The sequence below is a fragment of the Rhinatrema bivittatum genome, chromosome 9 (assembly GCF_901001135.1).
Source record: "Rhinatrema bivittatum chromosome 9, aRhiBiv1.1, whole genome shotgun sequence".
Taxonomy (NCBI): domain Eukaryota; kingdom Metazoa; phylum Chordata; class Amphibia; order Gymnophiona; family Rhinatrematidae; genus Rhinatrema; species Rhinatrema bivittatum.
Genome location: NC_042623.1, coordinates 169,779,747 through 169,795,131, shown reverse-complemented (window position 1 = coordinate 169,795,131; position 15,385 = coordinate 169,779,747).

Here is a 15,385-nt window from a genome sequence, read left to right as displayed (position 1 = left end):
ATGTCAGCAAATTTATCTATAACACCATCTAAAACTATCAAAAATTTTTCTTTCAATAGAAAGCAAAGCAAGGTTTGAAAAGTGCCCTTGCTTCATTGTTGACCTTCAATGGCTATTTATGATCTTCAATTTGATGAACATCCACTCACAAGAAGCCACTGATCTGGACAAACATCTTTGCCATACATTATAATGCATTCTAGTAGTTGCTTAGCATTTGTTGGCATAGCTATGTCACCCTCTCGGCGGTTCATAAACAGTATTCGACTGTGCAAGACAGCCTGATAGAGTGATTCTGCCCAAATGTTGGGTCTATAAAAAGCTGCAAAATCATGGCTATATTCTTTCAACTAAGCAAGTTCTAAATTAGAGCTAAAAAGAGCCTTCATGTCAAGCAGAAGTCCTAATCTATTGTTAAATTCTTTCAGGCAAGTACACCTGCTCTTTATTTCCTCTTTCAGTCTATCAGTCCCCAAGTACATCACAGAGTTGAATTCTTGCTGTAGAGATAAACCCGCATCTTCCGCTTTTAACCCAGGCATCTTTTTCTTCTTCCTAGTTCTACGTTCTTTGGGAATGTCATATTCTTCAGCTACTAGAAAGCCAGCTGTAATGGCCTCCTCCACTATTCCATTTTGATTCTCATCCTAAAAAAGGCCAAGTTGTGTCAGCAGCAGATACTTTAATAGTCATCTTTGGATCTTGGTCTTTTCTGTACAATATTAACTCTCCTAAGTACTGTACGCCAAAATGGAAGTAGAACTACAAAAAGAAAGCTCAACAGACTGTTCTGTAAACTATTAGCTTTGCTTCTGTTGTCCAAGTTCTCAAGAGCATTTTCACTCATTTCTTATAACACTTGTGCAGCATCTTCTCTTGCACTCCATTGTTTGTCTGACTCATGTTTCAGGGTTCCAACTTGTCCTTCATTCTTTTCCAATGACTAGTGGAGCTCACAAAAAATATATACAGGGCTTCAATAGTTTCAAAAAAGGTAACAATAATTGGAACAACAGAACTAGCATGCACACAAGCCAAGTTCAGGGAATGGTTATCACAGTTAATAAATACAGCTTTGCTGGTTCAATTTAACAGCCTTGCTTGAACACCACTGATGTGACTGCTCATCACTGTGGCATTATCATGCATTTGGCTTCGACAATTTTCAAAAGAAAGTCCATCTGAATTAAGACATTCAAGAATTAAGGCTTTATAACCAGCTGCATCCTTCTGTGTGAGTTCAGTGAGATCAAGGAAGGCTTCATAAATTTCTACTTGATTCTTTTCATGGTTAAGATGGACATAACAAATAACTCAAGACACTTGTTCAATTTGCGAAGTATCCAGTGTAGAGTCAATAATTATATCAAAGTATTTTGCCTCTCGAAACTCTGAACCTCATTTCCAAGAAGTGAAATGAACTCAGTCTGACTCTGTGGGGAAAGGTATCCCACCTTACCTGGATGCTTCTTTGCCCGAGTGAAGTGCTTTTCCATCAGAGGATCATATTTGGCAAGCAATTTTAAGCAGCCAAAAATGTTTCCTGGATTGGTGTCATCTGACACATTCACAATGGCCACGCAAAGGTTAATTCTGGGTAACTAGTACTTTGATAACATCCAGTAGTCGTCACAGTACCTCCCTCCAATGAATCTTTTCAGCTTGAATCTGTTCTTCAAGAGAATTGTTGAGCGTTATATTAATATGTAGTCAATGCTCTGTCTCTTTCCATATATAAAAAGATTGATGATGGTATGCACTCTTTTCATGCAATTTTAACTTTTCAATTTTTTTCCACTGATTAAACCAATTCTCTCTCTCAAATGACAACTTAAAATTTGCAGGTGATGTCCAAAAGAGGAGGCAGCAGGATGATATTTTTCTTAGAGCTGGTAAATGTTCGATCTCTGCCAGCCTCCAAGAGAACTGCTATAAATTTTGTATAGGTGGCACCTTACACTGGCCAGACTTCACCGTATATTTCCTCTAATAACTGATCTCTGCTGGAGGAATTGTGGGACTGCTGGCACTTATATTCACATTTGTGGCACTGTCCCCAAATTATACCTTTTTGGCGATACATTGCTGAATGGGCATCACGAGTTATGGGTGTGAGAGATATTTACGATGCAAGCATTATTCTCCTTGGGGGATCAATAGCAAATGTTGCTGTCCACCAACAATGTTTTTGCTAGCAAATTTTTATTGCAGCCCAGTGTGAGATGGCACTATTTTGGAAAGACCTGAGATACCTACCTTTCAGCTTGTACTTAATCGCTTATTTAAGCAACAGCATTTAGAGCATCTCACAGCATTAAGCCATAACCATGTGAAATTTTTTCAAAAAACCTGGAATCCTTTGGTCACTTGGCGTAAGTCTCACGGTCTGAGTCTTTAATTAATACTTCCCCGAGGGCTGGTATTTTGGGCATTTCTGTTCTACGAGATCTATTGTTAGTAAATATCTGCCTGAATATTCTCTGGGTGAACTATCTGAGTGTTACCCTAGGTAAAGTGTATTTGTACTTCTTTTGCTTTTCTACATACGTGTAGTCTATGCTTGATGTATGGTGATGGTTAGTGCGTGACGAGGAGGGTGGGTTGGCATACATATTTGAATATAATGGATGGACTATCTTGTGCATTGTGTTATTGCTTATTGTTTTGCCATTGTCCAATAAAATTCAAATTGAAAAAAAAAAGAGGAGGCAGCAAAAGCAGAACACACTTTTTCACCGAGGTGAATAAACCAGCCAGGTCCTAGGCACTTCCTTTCCATGAACCAATTGTTTTTGTCAATGATCGGGTTCTATTACCAAATTCACCATTGGGTAACTCAACTTCTTTATTTTGAAATGCTGTTGATCCTACTCTGATTAAAGTATCCATCAATTTAGATGGATTCTATGCTCTGGTGCCCCTTCATGCGCACCTGAGCATAGAAGGTTAAGCCACCCACGCTAACACCTTCTAGATTCCACCCTCTCCTAACCTAAGCGCTCCTACAACATTTCTCCTCAAGCATTCGTCCAGCCACTCCAGCATTCGTTTCAATCCACTCCTCTTTCATCCAACACACTCCAGCATTTCATCTGGGCTCCAGTCAATCGCGGCAGCTTCCTTCACTTAACAATCAACTGCAACACAAGAGGTGCTTTAAATCCAGCTTCTTACCGGCCTCTTTCCCTCTCTTCACCTCCGATCGCAGCAGGGTTGGCCTGCGCAGTCGGCGCCCCAGTCCTGCCGGGGTAAGGCCTCCTTACCTGCACGCCTTCCCACAGCAGGGCTGCCACCGACCACGAGACCGCAACGTCGTTCCGTCCGATCACTCCGAGATGCTCCTCAGGCCCCTCGAGCCAGCCCTCCGGTCTCTAGCAAAATCGAGGCGGATCCCCTCACCATCCAATCAACAGCCGCATAAGAGGGGCTTTAAATCCAGCTCGGACTACTCCAGATACCTTTTTAACAGGCTTATTAACTCCCAGCTCTCCGCCCAACTCCAAAATGCACTACTTTACCATCCTCATCATCAACAGACACCTCAGACATAAAGAGAAACCTCCCCCACTTCACACCATCCAGCAGAAGAGACTAATCCCTATCATTCTTTCACCGATCACACAACTTCTAGGTCTCTCTCTCTTCACCTTTACCCTTTTCAACGCCCAATCCCTCTCTAAAAAATCCCACATTCTCAATGATTATTTCTCAGAGGCCACTCCAGACATCTGTGCCATCACAGAAACCTGGTTAAAACCCACGGACTCAGTTCTTATAAATCAACTTCCCACTCAAATCTATGACATATTCTCAATCCCCAGACCTAAAAAAAGAGGAGGTGGACTTCTTCTTGCAGCTAAGAAAGGCCTAAAGATCACCCTTCAACAATCAAATCAAATTTCCAACCTAGAATGTGCGTATTTCAAATCCAAACAGCTCCAAATATGCCTTATCTACGCTCCTCCCGGAAATCTCGAAACCGACTCATCACCCCTCATAGAATACATTGCCAAACACATCAACTATGACTCCCCTGCATTAATAATGGGAGACTTCAACCTACATGTAGACTCGGCCATATGCTCCACTAACTGTGAGACTCTCCTATCTTCACTTCAGCACATGGGCTTCAAACAGATCATTAACAACCCAACTCACAAGGCAGGCCATACACTGGACCTGATATTCGTGAACGAAGGCATCTCTCTCTCATCCTCCCCAACCTGCACTCCGGTACCCTGGTCGAACCACCAAATCATCACTACGGTCCTCAAGATAGCAGACACTCTTCCCCCTTCCTACCCTCAAAACCACGGTTCACTTTAGGAAACCATGCTCTTCAGACGTTCTAAGTAAACAGCTTGCCAAGGAACTCCCACAGCCGATCTCTCAGATGCTAACACAGCCATCACCTCATGGCAATACATCACCAACAAAGTCGCAGACCAAACCTGCCCTCTAACCAAGGTGCTTCACAAAGCCCAGAACAACAGAAAACCTTGGTTCACAACTGAACTGAAGGCCATCAAGCTAGCCCTCAGAAAACAAAGAACATATTTGGCGCAGAAACCCATCACCCACAACTCTAGCAAGCTACAAATCCACCCTCAACAACTACAGGAACACCATCTTCATAACAAAGAAAGACTTCTTCGCCAAAAAAATTCACCATTTCGTCTTCGACTCCAAAGCTCTTTTCTCCTACATCTCCACGCTTACCAAACCCCCTCCACCATCCATTCCGGATGACCAAGCTCTCATCAAAGCTACAGAACTGGCCACCTTCTTTGAGAACAAAATTATCAATCTCACCAGACCGTTTGCCACCCCCAACCCTCCTATCCCCCTTTCGTTGGCCCCAGTATCACAACAGATCGCAGGGTTAGAATCCTTCGAGACTACCTCATCACTCGAAGTTGAAAATATCCTAAAGAAACTCAAACCCTCATCCCATCCACTGGACACCATCCCATCGAACCTCCTCATCTCAATCCCAAAGATCATTGCGAAACCCATCGCTAAAATCATCAACTGTTCGTTAACCCAAGGACTAGTTGCCGACCCGCTAAATCAGGCCATCTTGAAACCTCTCCTAAAAAAACCCAATTTATCAACTTCGGACCTGGCTAACTTCCATCCCATAGCCAACCTACCCATCATGGCCAAGATTATGGAGAAAATAGTTAATAAACAACTCACAGAATACCTGGAGGAACACAAGATCCTGGCACCTTCACAATATGGATTTCGCAAATCCCTAAACACGGAATCACTTCTAACCTCTCTCAAGGACTCCATCATCTTGAACATGGACAAAAGACAACCTCACCTACTCATTCTCCTTGATCTTTCAGCAGCCTTCAATACGGTCAACCATGCAATCCTTCTAGACCAGCTCGTAGACATTGGTATCTCTGGCACCGCTCTTGCCTGTTTACGTTCATTTTTTAGCAACAGTTCATTCAAGGTAAAAATCAATAACAAAGAATCACACCCAATTAGCTCTAACCTGGGAGTCACTCAAGGTTCTTCCCTCTCACCTACCCTCTTCAACATATATCTTCTTCCTCTTTGCCTCCTCCTGTCCAAGTTGAAAATCATGCATTACATATACGCGGATGATGTTCAAATTCTCATCCCCATTAAGGAGTCTCTACAAAAATCCCTAAAATTCTGGGACAGTTGCTTCCAGGAAATCAGCTCACTACTCTCGAAACTTAACCTAGTCATCAACAAAGACAAGACCAAATTCCTCATCATCTCCCATGAAGACACCCTCTTTACTAGAGAGACAACCACCCTCCCTGTGGATCAACCACAGGAAGACACCCACTCTATCCCTAACTCCCCTTCAACAATTCCAGACAACCTCAAAAACATGTCATTTGTTAGAGATCTAGGTGTGCTCCTTGACAACTAGCTTAACCTCAAAAGATTTGTAAACAATACAACTAGGGAGTGCTTTTTCAAATTACAAGTTCTCAAAAAGCTAAAACCCCTCCTGCACTCATATAGGAACATAAGAACATAAGAAATTGCCATGCTGGGTCAGACCAAGGGTCCATCAAGCCCAGCATCCTGTTTCCAACAGAGGCCAAAACCAGGCCACAAGAACCTGGCAATTACCCAAACACTAAGAAGATCCCATGCTACTGATGAAATTAATAGCAGTGGCTATTCCCTAAGTAAAATTGATTAATAGCCATTAATGGACTTCTCCTCCAAGAATTTATCCAAACCTTTTTTGAACCCAGCTACACTAACTGCACTAACCACATCCTCTGGTAACAAATTCCAGAGCTTTATTGTACGTTGAGTTAAAAAGAATTTTCTCCGATTAGTCTTAAATGTGCTACTTGCTAACTTCATGGAATGCCCCCTAGTCCTACTATTATTCGAAAGTGAAAATAACCGAGTCACATCTACTCATTCAAGGCCTCTCATGATCTTAAAGACCTCTATCATATCCCCCCTCAGCCGTCTCTTTCCAAGCTGAACAGCCCTAACCTCTTCAGCCTTTCCTCATAGGAAAGCTGTTCCATCCCCTTTATCATTTTGGTTGTCCTTCTCTGTACCTTCTCCATCACAACTATATCTTTTTTGAGATGTGGCGACCAGAATTGTACACAGTATTCAAGGTGTGGTCTCACCATGGAGCGATATAGAGGCATTATGACATTTTCCGTTCTATTAACCATTCCCTTCCTAATATTTCCTAGCATACGATTTGCTTTTTTGACTGTTGCAGCACACTGAGCTGACGATTTTAAAGTATTATCCACTATGATGCCTAGATCTTTTTCCTGGGTGGTAGCTCCTAATATGGAACCTAACATCGTGTAACTACAGCAACGGTTATTTTTCCCTATATGCAACACCTTGCACTTGTCCACATTAAATTTCATCTGCCATTTGGATGCCCAATCTTCAAGTCTTGCAAGGTCCTCCTGCAATGTATCACAGTCTGCTTGTGATTTAACTACTCTGAATAATTTTGTATCATCTGCAAATTTGATAACCTCACTCGTCGTATTCCTTTCCAGATCATTTATATATATATTGAAAAGCACCGGTCCAAGTACAGATCCCTGAGGCACTCCACTGTTTACCCTTTTCCACTGAGAAAATTGACCATTTAATCCTACTCTCTGTTTCCTGTCTTTTAACCAGCTTGTAATCCACAAAAGGACATCACCTCCTATCCCATGACTTTTTAGTTTTCGTAGAAGCCTCTCATGAGGGACTTTGTCAAACGCCTTCTGAAAATTCAAATGTACTACATCTATCGGTTCACCTTTATCCACATGTTTATTAACCCCTTCAAAAAAATGAAGCAGATTTGTTAGGCAAGACTTCCCTTGGGTAAATCCATGTTGACTATGTTCCATTAAATCATGTCTTTCTATATGCTTTACAATTTTGTTCTTGAGAATAGTTTCCACTATTTTTCCCGGCACTGAAGTCAGGCTCACTGGTCTATAGTTACCCGGATCGCCCCTGGAGCCTTTTTTAAATATTGAGGATACATTGGCCACCCTCCAGTCTTCAGGTACAATGGATGATTTTAATGATAGGTTACAAATTTTAACTAATAAATCAGAAATTTCATTTTTTAGTTCCTTCAGAACCCTAGGATGCATACCATCCGGTCCAGGTGATTTGCTACTCTTTAGTTTGTCAATCTGGCCTACTATATCTTCCAGGTTCACAGTGATTTCGTTCAGTTTTGTCTGACTCATCACCCCTGAAAACCATCTCCGGAACTGGTATCTCCCCAACATCCTCATTAGTAAACACGGAGGCAAATAATTCATTTAGTCTTTCTGCAATGGCCTTATCTTCCCTAAAAGCCCCTTTAACCCCTTTAACCCCTCTGTCATCTAATGGTCCAACCGACTCCCTCACAGGTTTCATATGATTTCCGCCTAGTTCTACAATCATACAGGCCTACTACTTCCCTCTTACCCGCGACCGCCTCCAGCGCCGACCACGAGGCACCCCCTGCCTTCTCTCCGCAGACGCTCCACCGCCATTCTGCTGCTTCCGCTTCTGCTGCCGACAGCCAATCCAGCGCTCCCATCTTCGGCAGCCAACCCGGCGCCTGGACTCCCTCGCCGACCAGCCAATCGGGGGACAGCCCCGATTGGACTTTAAATTCTTCACAGCTCCTAGGCGTCGCACGCCGAGCGTCACGCGCCGAAGGAGCGCGACAAAGGGGCCTGCCCCTTTGAGCGCCCCTTAGAGCAGCCCATTCAGACAGCCCAGAAGATGATTCATGGTCTCCAAGCTGACACTGAACATTCGCTGTAAGTTCCAACGCTTCTTGCCACGCACTTGCTGTAAATGACATTAAAGCTCCTCGTATGTCCAACCCTAGCAATGCCTCCCTAAACAGTAATGCTGTGACCTTCCAGGTCAGAAACTCCACCAGCAACCGGTCAGACAACCCCATTCACGCCTACGGAGGACAGAGCACTCTTCCAGCCGAACCAACAAACATACAAACACGGTCAGCATTCATCCAAACCTCTCCTCAATCGGACAGACACCTTCTCTCATCCATTCATCTCAGACTAAACTTCCTCCAGAACTCCACTCATCATGCACACTTACAACATCCCAATCATCCACTACCAAAGGAGAACCCCTTCAGTTAACACCATCAATGTCACACAAAAAAGAATTATCCCTATCATGACATCTCCATTGAACCAACTTCTAGGCCTCACGCTTCTCTCAGTAACCCTCTTCAATGCGCAATCCTTAACTAAGAAGACACACATTCTCAATGATTACCTTTTGGATTCCAACCCAGACATCTGTGCCATCACAGAAACATGGTTAAAAAACTCGGACATCGCCTTAACCAACCAACTACCCATCCAGACCTATGACATCTTCACCTTCCATAGACACAAAAAAAGAGGAGGCGGACTTCTTCTAGCCACCAAGAAAGAACTCAGACTGACCGCACATTCAATCAAGACAGAGTCCAAACTGGAATTGGGCCTAGTCAAGTCAAAACATCTACAAATACTGTTAGTCTACGCTCCTCCAGGAGTTCTAGAAACAGACCCCTCACCCCTCATAGAATCCATTGTGAAACATATCAACTCAGACCTTCCAACAATGATCATGGGGGACTTCAACCTCCATACAAATGCAACACCTCGCTCTGCGAACTGTGAAGCCCTCCTCACCTCCCTTGGAGCTATGGGATTCACTCAGACCATCAACAGCCCCACTCATAAAGCTGGACACACGCTGGACCTAATATTCATCAACGCTAATTTCACCAGCACAGTAGAACCCACCTGTACTCCAATCCCCTGGTCAGACCATTTCCTGATAGAATCTTCCTTCTCCACACACAAACAAACACACACCTCCCCACACCTTTCTACCATCCAATTCAGGAAAGCATGTCCAGCTGATACACTCAGCGATCAACTCTCCAATGAACTCCCTAACTTAGACCTAACTAACCCTGACTCAGCCCTATCCTCTTGGCAAAAGATCACAGAAACAGTTGCAAATAAATGGTGCCCAATAGTCTCCAAATCAATCAACCCAACAAAAAAGGGAAATCAACCCTGGTTCAGCACTGAACTTAAACAGATGAAACAGGACTTACGACAAAAAGAAATAGATGGCGCAAAACCCCTAACACATCTACCCTTGCAACATACAAGGGATTCTTACATCACTACAGGACTGCCATTCTACAGCGTAAAAAGGAATACTATGCAAACAAAATACACCATTTCCAATATGATGCCCAGGCCCTATTCGCCTATGTAACACAAATCACTAAATCTACCCCCCCACCTATCCCAGACAAACAAGCTCTTTCCAAGGCTAATGAGCTTGCTTCTTTCTTTCAACAGAAGATCTTAAATACCCTCGCCCTCCTTCCTCCAAATACTACACCTCCCAAGTCAGGCGAGAATCACCAGTCTCTTACTAGACCCAAATTTGACAGTTTTGAATCAATCTCCACTAAAGAGATTGAATCCCTTCTAAAAAGACAGAAACCATCTAGCCATCCAGCCGATAACATCCCATCGAGACTCCTGCTTCTCATCCCTGACACGATCTCAGGACCTCTGACCAGCATCATAAACAGCCTTCTAACACAAGGAAGCTACCCAGACAGCCTCAAAACCGCCTCACTCAAGCCCCTCCTCAAGAAACACAACTTAGACCCGAATGTACTAGCTAATTTCAGACCCATCTCTAACCTCCCCTTCATTGCCAAACTAACGGAGAAACTGGTAAACACCCAACTTTCTGAATATCTAGAAGACCACAAGATCCTATACCCTTCGCAATATGGTTTCCGTAAATCACGCAACACGGAAACCCTCCTCATTTCTCTTACAGACCATATTATTATGGGGTTAGACAAAGGACACTCCTTTTTACTAGTCCTGTTAGACATCTCGGCGGCATTCGACACCGTCAACCACACCATCCTGCTGGATCGCCTAGCAGATATCGGCATCTCCGGATCTGCCCACAACTGGTTCAAGTCCTTCCTCAACAATAGGACTTTCAAAGTCAAAATCAACAATAAAGAGTCACCCCTAACAAAATCAACTCTGGGTGTACCACAAGGCTCCTCCTTATCCCCTACCCTCTTTAATATATACCTCCTCCCCCTCTGCCAACTGTTAACAGATCTCAACCTAATTCATTATCTGTACGCAGACGACGTGCAGATTCTAATCCCTATAACAGAATCAATATCAAAAGCGCTCACTCACTGGAATAACTGCCTTCTTTCCATCACTAATCTACTCAACAACTTAAACCTGGTTCTCAACGCCTCCAAGACAGAGCTGCTCCATATCTCCTCAAATGAAAACAATATCGCCCCACCATCACCACACTCTTCTCACATTACCTGCAAGCAGGTTAGAGACCTTGGGGTAATACTAGACAATCGACTAAACCTAAAGAAAATGGTCAACACAACTTCCAAAGACTGTTTCTACAGACTACAGGTTCTAAAACGACTTAAACCACTCTTATTCTTCCATGACTTCAGGACAGTCCTCCAAGCGCTACTATTCGCCAAAATAGACTACTGCAGTGCCCTTTTCCTAGGCCTCCCCAAATCCACTACCAAACCACTGCAGATGATTCAAAACGCGGCAGCGAGATTGCTGACCAGTACCAGCCGCAGCGAACACATCTCACCCATCCTCAGGAACCTACATTGGTTACCAGTTCATTTCAGAATTCTATACAAATCAATCACCTTAATTCATAAAACCATCCATCATCATCTTCAACTCGACCTGGAAATCCCATTCAAACTCCACTCCTCCAATAGACCAACTAGGGATATTCTCAAAGGCACTCTGAAATTTCCCCCCACTAAAGCCTCACGCCTCTCTACAACCAAAGACAGAGCTTTTTCGATAGCTGGCCCATCTATCTGGAATAGCATCCCATCAAATCTCAGACTGGAGCCCTGCCTTTTAACTTTTAGAAAAAGACTTAAAACCTGGCTCTTTCTCCAAGCCTTCACCGATCCACCAGACATTCACTAGTTTGACCTCACTCTTACCCGACCTGGCATTTACACTCAAGAATGGACTCTGACTCTTCCAGGTTAAAGCACCTATTAAGCATTTAACCGTACACTCTACGGTAACACTTTATATTTCTCCTGCCTTATCTTCCTTCCAGCTTGTCGCAAGCTTCCAAGTTCTCTTTCCCTGTTGATTGTAACTTTGACTTATTTCCTCTTATTGTTTAGCTCTTGTTTACTTGAATTGTTACTCTAGTTATTCCCTGTTAAATGTAAACCGATCCAATATGGTTATTACTATGAAGGTCGGTATAAAAAAACTGTTAAATAAATAAATAAATACTCACCAAAGTTGACTACTGTAACTCATTGCTGCTCGGACTCCCTGCGGTCACCATTAAACCACTACAGATGTTACAGAACTCAGCCGCCAAGATCTTGACGAACTCAAAAAAGAGGGACCACATCCCGCCCATCCTCTACAACCTCCACTGGCTCCCTATTAAATATAGAGTTCTCTACAAAGTCCTAACCATCATGCACAAAACCTTAAACAACCTAGCCTCATTGGATCTCATCTTCCAGTTCCGCACTAACAACTCCACCAGACCGATAAGAAGAGCATACCAAGGCACCCTTTTTGTCCCACAAGCTAAAACTTCGCTAAGGAATAGGGCCCTTTCCACAGCAGGTCCTATTCAATGGAACTCTCTCCCACCGGATCTCCGACAAGACCCATGTCCAATCTCTTTCAAGAAAAAACTCAAAACATAGTTATTCAGTCTAGCATTTCCAGAACCCGCATGTTAACCAATACATTCTCACCTTTGTCTCAAATTTTCCTTCTAATTCCCCTTTCAAATATGTCATGTTATAATTTGCTCTCAAATACACTCTCATAGTCTCTATTCATCCTTTATCCCTCGATAAAGGCCACTGCGTTATACTCCGGTGGTTTAGTGTGCCCTTGGGCCTCAGCCCGACCCAGATCTTCCGGGACGAGCCAAGGGTTGACGGTAGCTCCGCTTGGCTGAACAATCGTGCTCTCGGCCAGGCCGGCAAGCTCCCATGGCCAACATCCGAGGATGTTGGAAGTTGAATGGTCCTCCAACCATTCCAAGCCCTTTTGGACCTGCTGTGAGCAGCATGGAGCAGCAGGCCTGGCCTGAGGTTGAGGGCAGACGGACCTTGACACGAAGACACTAAGATTGATGCAACGGCATCACATGGCACAAGACTTGGGTTGATGCGACGGCATCACATGGCACGAAGACTTGGGTTGATGCGACAGCATCACATGGCACGAAGACACTTGGGCTGAAGACATGACACCAGGACTATGAATACGTGACACCAGGATCGATGCAGGCGGCATCGCAGACGAGGCACTTGGGATCGACATAGGCAACACAAGGCATGGACATTGGCACTGTCTCTCAAGGCGCCCTACTCAGGCCACCTGCGGGACTGAGTCGCGGACCACCCTGTCCCATTACGCGCCCTACATAGCCCCAGAGGCTGATCACGGACCACGACGGGAGCGGGACAGCACAGGAACAAACATCCGGGACATGACGGCTCAGGAGCACAGGACAACCGTCCACCAGCAGGCTAGTCCACTCAGGAGTACTGCATCTGAGGGACCCCCGGCCTACTGGACCAGAAGGCTCGAGAGCGTTGAAGGCGAGGTGAAGGAAGGAACATCAAGGAAGGCAGGAACACCAGGACGTGGAAGATCAAGACACCAGGACACCTGGACGAGGACCTCAGGCACGAAGACATGACATCACATGACGAGAAGACATCACGATGAGGAACTCCACAAGACAAGAAGACCTTACACAGGCTCTGGCAGGCAGGAGCCTCCAGAGCGAAGACTCCACGACGATGCAAGGCCAGGAACAACTGAAGGAGCAGCCCTTATATAGAGCTGATACAGGAAACAATCACCAAGGTGGGGCCAAGACACTTCCTGTGTCTGGCCCTTTAAATGTCGAGAGAAGACGCGGCCTCACGCCTAGGAAGAGTGCAGGAACTGTGCAGGACCGCGGACCGCGGCCTGCACCGACGGCTCCATGCGCAGACGTCAGAGAAGCAGGGCAGGGCCTGAGGAGCAGGGCAGGGCCTGAGGAGCAGGCCCTGACGTCGGCAGCAGCTCCAGCTGCTGCGGGGGGCCCCGGGGGCGGCTCCAGCCGCTACTCCGACCCGGGGCTGCAGCCTAAATGCCGTGAAGAAGGAGATGACATCAGCGGCCCTCCCAGCCGAGCCGGGGGTGGCAGAACACTCGCGGCTCCGGCCGCGATGGAATGGGGAATCTGGGGTGGTCTCCGGGCTGCGTGGGCAGGCCGACGGCGGCGTCCTGCCGCCGTCGGCTGAAGACAACGTGGTGAGTCAGTGAGCCTGCTCGCGGGGAGACCCGTGGGCAGAGTTCATAACACACTGATCCCCTCTGGTCCTGCTTGTCACGTCTCTTCTCTCTTTCAAGCTCCTTGCACTCCATCTATCGTCCGATCACCCCTTCTGCAACCTGCCCAAACTGTTCTTAGGTAATCGATCGCTTATTTTAACTTCATTGCTATGTAACTCAAATTGTTTACTTTATTATTTAACTCTCATACCATGTTACTCAAAGTGTTTTGTTTATTTGTTCTACGTAATTGCTCACAGGCAAGTTCTGTTTGTTTCACTGTAAACCGGTTTGATTTGTATCCAATGCAAGAAGATCGGTATATAAAAGTCAAAAATAAATAAATAGACCATTGGATGTTTGTTTTCAAACTGGAGGAAGTCAATGTTTTTGTAGGGCAAGGCCAGATGTGTTTTAACATCCTATTGGTGATGTGTAGATAGTGATTCCAGCCAGACACCCTCATATGCTTCCTGATCATTGCTTTCATCGACTTCCACTTGATATTTATTGTCCTCAGTGGCTTCCTATGAATCCTGCCCTCTCTCTCCAATCACTTTATTTGTACTTGGTTCCCTCTCTAGCCGTAGTTCCAGTGAATCACCCTCACATGCTTCCTGATCAATGCTTTGATCAGCATCGTTTCCCCTGGTTTGTGAATCCTGCCTTCTCTCTCCAATCACTTCTTTTGCACTTGGCTGCTCTCACTCTAGCTGTTCTTCCGCTTCAGTACTTTTGCTGCTCCCTTCTGCATCCAGCCTCTGTTCATGATCACCCTCATTTCTCTTTGAAGTGAAAAAAAATCTTGCTCTCTCAGCTTCCTTCTCTATAAGAGCCTTCCTCTTCCTTCCCTGTGCACCGCTCAATTTCTTTGCAGGCATGAACCCAGCTATTCTGTTTGGGCCAGTGGCGTAGCCAGAATTGATTTTTTGGGTGGGCACAAGGTTAACATGGGTGGGCTGTAGGCATGCAGGTCTACTAGTTGTTTTTTTACTTATAAATAATGCCAAATTATGCAGCATAGCATTCACATCTATGCCTAAGTATGAGGTTTACTTAATGATACAAACATAATTCACGGTGATTTGTGGTACTTTAGCCTTCTTATTATTACGATTTTATACACGGCTCCTACCTGTCCATAAATTTTGAGAGAGCGGTTGTGTTGCTTATATTTAAATTGCTAACATCTCAAAATATAGATATATATTTTTACCTTTGTTGTCTGATCTTTGTATTTTTCTAATCAGTTGGTCCTGGTCTCTTTTTCCCATTTTTTCCCTTATAGCTCATTTCCTAATTCCTTTTCAGTGTCTTTCTTCTATTACTGTCTTCTTCCCTTCCACACACACACACATACACGCTTTCTCTCACAGACTCCCTCTCACACACTCAAGCTGTCACTCTCCTATGCTCTCCCCCCCCCCCCCCCCCCCCAC